Below are 8,280 nucleotides of genomic sequence, written 5' to 3' on the forward strand. Positions count from 1 at the left end.
ATCAATCAAGTTTATTTCGGTATAGCTCCACTATTATCTTAACCCATTTGTCCGAAATCGTCAAGTCTCCGAATCGGGATATCTCTGCATCGCCGTCTCCGATACTGCCATTTTGAATATTTGTATTGGTTAGTTTAGTTAGTGCTATTTCGCTGCCTATTTTTGAGCTTCTTTTTGTGTTGATTTGCTTGTTTTAGGCTTGTTTTTTTAGATTTACTTGTTTGTTTTTAAAAATAGCCTGGCAACACTGCTTTGAACTTCAACATTCAACAAAGTGTGAAAACTGAAAGTTGGTAAACAAAAAAGGTTTGTGCTTGCATGTTGCTCTTGAGTCCTGAGAAAAGGATAGTTCTGTTTCATTGCGGAGAAACAGCATTTCGTACTGCCAGTGAAGGGCAATAGCTTCATTCTTGAATTTTGGTGTTTCGATGGCAGTTTTATAGGTAACTGAGCAGTCATCAGTTTGTTTGCCTTTTGGATTGTCTGCTTTAGCAATGTATTTTAAGGACTGCTCTGCATTCAGGGTCACCTAGACCTAGTGAATCATATGATTCACAGACAATGACAAGTGAAAAGTTTACTATATCAATTTTCAGGGGCACCTAGACATATTGAATAAAATAATTAACAGACAATCACAAGTGGAAACTTCACTCAGAATATTGATTTCGGTGACAAAGCCTTTAGCCTACAAATTTGCAAAACTGCTAGGATTAAACTTGCTAAAAAGCTTAGGCTACTTGATTCAAGGATTAAGATTTCCATATACACAACATATAGTTACCACCTGGCATACTGTTACCGGTACTCAGTTTCAAAGAAAATTTCTTAAGATCTCATTTTTTATCTTTCCCTGTTAAACAATGGGCTTGTTGCAACAGCTTTGCTCACCTAGAGTGGTACGATAATAAAAAAGGAGAAAATGTAAGTTTGAGAAAATCCACTGAAATTATTACGGTTGCTAATTGTGCCACATGAATTTTAGACTCATGTCAAATTCATGTCCGACAGTCATGAATTTTAGACTGAGGCAGTGAGGCTGCAGGTTTGTGAAATTTGTTTACTGGCGGAGTAGTCCAGATGTTTCTGTGGGAAGGAAATTTTCTAATAATTTTAAGGGAAAATGAGTACGATAATTTTTAAGGACGTATCGATGCCAGACTGGCAATTGAAGTAATATTAATTTGCAATAAAGAAGGGGTCCCACAAATTACCCATAAGTCACGTCTAATTACCCATAAGCCATCTTGAATTAACCATAAATAGTGTCAAATTACTCATAAGTCATGTCAAATTACCCATAAGCCACGTCAAATTACCCATAAGTGACTTTGAATTACCTACGGTATGTAGCATATTCCACGTCAAATTCCCTATAAATCCGGCCGAATTCAGTCCCTACCCATAAGTACTCATACATCCATCAAATTATCCACAAACACCATAAATCTGTCGAATTACTAATAAGGCGTGTCGAATTACCCATAAGTCATGTCAAATTACCCATTGGTTCTGCCGAATTATCCATAAGTCACGTCGAATTAACTAAATGTTCATCCGAATGACCCGACGTGGCTCATGGGTAGGCCTACTTATGGTAAACGTCACTTATGAGTAATTCAACACTGCTTATAGGTAATTTGATGCGGCTTATTGGTAATTCGACACAGCTTATGGGTAATTTGACATGAGTTATAGGTAATTCAGCATCACTTATGGGCAGAGGTGGGCAGTAGCGCGCTACTTTTGTAGTGGCGCTACTTTTTTGGTAAAAGTAGTGGCGCTACTTTTTGGTTGAAGTAGCAGCGCTATTTTTTTCCAAAGTAGCGATAGCAGGAATGGTGCTACTTTTTTTCAGTTGCACTCCCGCTATCCGCTACTTTTTAATTTAAAATGAAAAAAATACTCGTTTTTTTCGCAACACTGGCGTGGTCAAGCAGTTATATTATATGGCCTATAGCCTATATAATCGGTTTGGTTGCAAAGTTTCGGTCTTTGGGGAATCTCGTTTTCTGGTGTGGAGCTGCGATTCTGCGATCAAATCAAGGTATGAAATCGATAATGTTCATTTTAATTTTAATAATAGCCAAAGTAAAGTTGTAGATGGTTTATAGAATATAGACTACCGGTACATGCAGTGAGCATTGCCTCATCAGTCATCACCTATGCTAAGATGTCCCAAAAGAAGGTTTTATCGTATTGGTTAAAGTAAAACTGTTGACAAATGGTTAGCTAAGATATTTGTTGCTGATAAAATTTTCTTACACGATGGTTTTTGTTAAAAGAAATCATTACAGGGTAATTTTGTGTGATTTGTTTTGCTTACAACTTAGAAGCTACAACATAGTTTATCTTATTTCTAAACAGCTCATTTATTTCTAGCTGACTTCTTCGGCGAATATCTCCGTGTGGTGAAGCCTATCTGCCAGGCTTTAGACATTCTCCAGGGCGAGTCCAAGGCGCATTACGGAGTCTTGCTTCCAACCATTACAATTTGCGCGAAGAAGTTGACCGAGATCAGTGATCTTGTGACCTGTGAGGAATTGAGAGCGGAAGTCCTTGAAGGAGTGAAGAAACGATTCAACAAGTGCTTCAACGACATGAAATGCGTTATGGCATCATGTCGTCATCCCTCCTTCAAGACATGGCTACAATTTCTGCACTACGTTTCCACGGATGATGCTGACGAACTGCGAGAAAAAGGCAAGAGATGTAACTTGACTGTTGCGGAGACATCAAGACAAGTTGATATTGAGAAAAGTGACACCAACACCAGTCACAACTACAAGGATGAATTTTTTGGTGTGTTGGCGCCATCCCGTTAAACGTCGGTGCAGAAGGAAACAGCAATTGTGGACGCCTTTTTTTCGGACAGGAGCAAGTCCTTGAGCTTTTCGAATACCGAGATAAAACATCTGTTCATTAAATACAACACCCCCATTCCTTCCAGTGCTGCGGTGGAGAGACATTTCTCTGTTGGAAAAGATGTGCTAAAAGCCAAAGCGGGCAGGACTTAATGACTCTCATTTTGAAATGCTTGTGTTTTTGAAAGATGCGTAATAGGGTGGCTCTTAAAATTGAGTTTTTGAATTTTGCTTGGGACACCCTTTCAAGTGGTGAGGTTGTCAGAAAAAATAACTCTTGCAAATTTTTTTTAAATTTGAAGTTGATTTAGAGGTGGCCCTCCCCCCCTAAAGTTCTGTGCCCTCCCTCAAAATACCAAATCTGCATATCTCGAAAACCACTTCAGCTAGAGATACAGTTTTTGTGTTAAAAGATGCAGAAAACATGGTTTTCTATCTGCTTTCTGAACATTGAATGCATCTACCTTGAGTAGAAAAGCAGTTATTTAGAAAAAACGCATTTGACCAAATCTTGATTTTACAACCTTTTTTGTGACCACGAAACCATCTACAAAATTTCGTTTTTTTGTCTTAATTTTTGCACCTTAGAGGGAACACTGGTAATGATATTCATTTCAAAATGTAATTCTGGTCAGTACTGGAAGAAGCGATATTATCGACAATATTTTACATATTGCCTTGCGTATCGTGACAGGATGTCTGCGACCTACACCATCGGACAATTTCCCTGTCCTTGCAGGCAACCAACCAACTGAGTTTCGTCGCGAAGAAGCCATCCTGTCTCTTTCTCGCCGCACTACGAACCCCAACCACTTGCTCCACTCAAGTCTCTATGAGTCTATGAGCGAGCAATCGAGCATCCTCGGCAACTGAAATCGAGACAACCATTTGTATGTGACGCACAACTCCTGATGAAAACCGCTGAAGACCAATCCATCAGCGCGACTACCTGGGAGGACAACAAATGGAGCTCAGAGTGGAAGAAGAACTCCTCAAGACTCTAAAGTTGTATCTCCGACACCAGCCCCCATCCAACCGGAATGCATAATTTGCCAAGGAAGGCCTGGGTGCGGCTCAACCGCCTGCGTACTGGGCTAGCCTACAGGAGTCAGACTATTCCGCTCCAACATGCACAAATGGGGGATGGCTCCATCCGCAATCTGTGAGTGTGGCAAAGAGGAACAAACCACAGACCACACCATCTGTAACTGCGCCAAATGGGGTGCGTGGTCTGCTTGAACTGGATGACGAATCAATGGATAAATGGACGAATCAAAGGATTGCTGCTCGACACTTGCTCAAGCATCTAAACCGCATCGCCACTGCCCAAGAGTGGTAAAAGACAGAGCCCTTGACCCCTGGAGTAACAAAGAAGGTTTAAACGAAGAAGAATCGACAATATTGTTCTTGTTGGAATTTGGAAACAGTTTCCTGTGTTCAGTAACAACTTGCAAAAGAAACTGAAGTTGTGGCTCATCTTCAGTTAAGATTTTGTTAAAATCCTGGATTAGACTTAGAGCAACTCCTCTCTCTGCTCTGTCATTCACTACTGAAAGTCCCTTCGCCATGTGTAAAGCTTGAATAAATGCACCATCTTCAGTCCAATGAGCAAGATCCTTTGAAAGTATAATTATTGCTTCATCTTCACCCAACAGCTGAAGAAGCCATTTTGAATTAGAGGTGTAATACTGTTCTAGACCCTTATTGCTAAGAAACGCATCTACTTTGATGCTTGGTCTCCTTGGTGGACGTTCTCCTGTTTCATCTAACATGGTTGCCACCATTAGCTTTTTACTTTCCACAGACAATCAAGAGTCAAACAAGGCTAGTCCAACCATTTCTTCGGACAGATACCATGAATGCAAATCAAGCTTTTTGCATAAATCGCCTTCGCCATCCAACAAGTGCGATGCATAGCACCTGAAGCTGGAAAGCGGATTCCACGCTCAGGAGTTTCTCCAAGGAATATGATAAAAAACGGTTATTTTAGCTATGCATGAATGCATAAAAGTTAAAGAATACTTATTTCGTTTATTGCTTTACCAGTTTTACAGGTTAGTTTATGAACTTTGTTAATTGAATAGGTTGGGCCACAATACTTGTTTAGCACTGTTTTGTGCTAGAATACCGAAAACAGGTTTTTTCTAAATAACTGCTTTTCTACTCAAGATAGACGCAATCACTGTTCAGAAAGCAGATAGGAAATCATGCTTTCTGCATCTTTTGACACAAAAACCGTATCTCTAGCTCAAGCAGTTTTTGAGATATGCAGGTTTTGTATTTTGGAGGAGGGCGCAAAACTTTAGGGGTGGAGGGCCACCTCTAAATCAATTTGAAATTCAAAAATTTTTTACAGGTGTTATTTTTTCTTACAACCTCACCTTTTAAAAGGGTGTCCCACACAAAATTCAATTTTTTTTCATTTTTTGCCAAATAAGAGCCACCCTAATGCGTAACAATAAATTTCCCTTAGAATGTGTTTTCTATAATGACGTTAAAATGACAGTGTAAACGAATGATAACATTCGTTTTCAAGGTCATTTTTGCTTCACTAGGGACTTGAAGAGTGTTTCCTAGTGTCATTTTAGACAAAAGTAGCGGAAGAAGTAGCGGTAGCGCGCGCTATTTTGGTCCGAGTAGCGGATAGTGCGTTACTTTTGTAAATTGGTAGCGGTAGCGCGTGCTATTTTGGTCCAAGTAGTGGGTAGCGTGTTACTTTAAAAGTAGCGGGTACCCACCCTTGCTTATGGGTAGTTATGGGTAATTCGATGTGGCTTATTGATAATTTGACGTGGCTTATGGGTAGTTTGACACGGCTTATGGGTAGTTTGACGCGGCTTATGAGTAATTCGACGTGGCTTATGTGCAATTCTGCATCAATTATGAGTACTTATGGGTAATTCGGTGTCACGTATGGGTGCTTATTGGTAATTCGATGTAACTTATGGGTAATGCGACGTGGCTTATGGGTAATTCGGCGTTACGTATTTATGTGTAATTTGACATGTCTTATGGGAACTTATAGGTAATTTGACGTGACTTATGGGTAATTCCACATGGCTTACGGGTGCTTATGGGTAATTCGTGGGACCGATAAAGAAGTGTGCCATGCATTGTTTGGAAAAGGATGAAATATTTAAACTCAATTCAAGAGGCGTTGTTGTTGTTCAATCAATTTCTAGTTCAATTTTGTTGTTCAATCATCATTGCAGGCATAGAACATCCCTGATAACTTCTGGACCACAGCATAATACAGCAGTCTAGAAATTATTATTGCAGTTGTAAAAAAAAAAAATTTGCTAGTGATTTGAAAATGTATATTAGGAGGCATCTGGCATACCTACCAACTTTTTATGTCAAATTTTAGCTAAAATTTTGCCTATAAAAGCTATATTATACACTAGGTATATGTAGTAAAAAGTGTTAATGTATGACAGGTCACTAATTAACGTTTAAGTATTTGAAGAAATTTTGTTCAAACATTGTGATGCCTCAGCAGTCAGCATCAAGGATTTTTGCTGTTAATTATGCAATGGCGTACACAGGGTTGTCTATCTCAGAATGGCCCGTTTCGGCTAGTCCGATTCGGCTAGTTTCCTATTCGGGTACAGTCTTTCTCGGCTAGTTCCATTTTCGACAAATTTTTGAAAATCCAACCATAATCCTTCTGTAATCCAACAAAATCCTTAAGTAATTCCAACAAACCAACCGAAAAAGATTGCAGCCGAATCGGACTAGCCGAATCGGACTAGCCGAATCGGACCAGCCGAATCGAACTAGCCGAATAGTAGCAGACCCCGTCTATCTAGCAATGGATTTAGTAGCCTACTTGCCTAATTTATAACCATAGGCGCCGACTTATATTTTTGCTCGGGGTGGCGGTAGCACAATATGGCAGCCTAAAAACTATCAAACTGCATGTTTTTGTTTGATTTTTACTAAGCGTGTTTTGTAGATGCAATTGTCTTTTCACACCTGATTTGTAGCTCGACAATTTACAAAGTAACTTTAAAACAAAGCACAGGAGGTATGTCGTGAATTTGATTGTTACGTTGCTGGTCTGACACTTAACATTTGGCAAAAATATTTTTGCGAACAGCAGCTCTGTCAATCCAACTGCTAATCAACTGGTCAAGTTGTAACCGTGAAGCTTCAGCTTGATAAACATTTAAAATTAGGACGTGGTTCAATCGCTGTTGCGTCATGGTAGATCGCAAGTAGGTTTTTATGTGCCTGAGTGCACTAAATGATCACTCCGCCTCGCAGGTGGTGGAAGGCAACGATAAGTATATTTTCACAATGCAGACCACGTTTGAAAGCATTAATGAAATTGTTTCATTGCTTGCAAATAGATCAAGCAGTTGCGACATAGTTGAAACAAAAATCTGTTTGCTGTTGAAAACTTTCCAGCTGTTGCAATTCCAGACGCAGAAGCGTTGGGTTTATGTCTTCTTTATTTTCTATGGTGTAATAAGCAACTCCTATTTCAGACCAATAAATTCTCGCCTCAGACTTTTACAGGACGACTTTTCGTAATTTTTTCTATGATGTAACAAGCAACTCCTACAGTATGTCAGACCAATAAATTCCCGCCTCACAGTTTGTCACGCATTGACACGCAATATTATTGCATGAAGTAGATAACAAAGTAGAAATTAAAGCATGAAGTAGATGACAGTACACTCCAATTGAAATCGGAAAATAATTCAAAATGCAAAATCTTGAGTAATTGAAAAAGGTTGCTTTCATTATTGGGAATTGGCAGGGGGTGTAGCTTTCCTCGAATAGAGTCATATAACCGTGTAAATTTGCAGAACGTTAAAACTGCTACTTTACTAAGTGCACTATTTAAATAAAACTCAAAAAGTTTCGAAAATTGCATTTTTTTAATGAAATTTGAAAATAGATATTCATTTAGGGAGTGGAGCTATCAATCATCCAGATAAGTTTATTTCCAAGTATTTTATAGCTGTCATGATTTATAGCGATATTATGAGCAGTTTAAAAATTTTCAAAAAAGATTTTTGAGGGAGGCAATGGAAAGATCGTATTTTATTGATTAATAAATCCCATTGTAAACCTAACGTAACAATGACTTATGACAAGTAACAAATAAAACGATCGCAACAACAACAAGGAAAAAACTTGTAGCCACGTGTTGCGTAATCTTCACGTAGCTTGCTTGATGTTTCGCTAGTATCATGCTTGTGACAAAACAATCATTTTGTTTGCAATACTGTATTGGTTCACCTCTTGCTTCACGTTGACTTGAAGCGAAAAACAATGATCAAAAAAAGATTTAAACTTCCGTTCAAATTACATTTATTTGCAGTAAGTAATGTAACCTAAACGGGGTGGCTGCCACCCCGCCATAGCGGTTACGGGGTGGCGTGGCCACCCCGTAAGTCGGCGCCAG

The sequence above is a fragment of the Aplidium turbinatum genome, chromosome 6 (genome assembly GCF_918807975.1).
Source record: "Aplidium turbinatum chromosome 6, kaAplTurb1.1, whole genome shotgun sequence".
Classification (NCBI taxonomy): domain Eukaryota; kingdom Metazoa; phylum Chordata; class Ascidiacea; order Aplousobranchia; family Polyclinidae; genus Aplidium; species Aplidium turbinatum.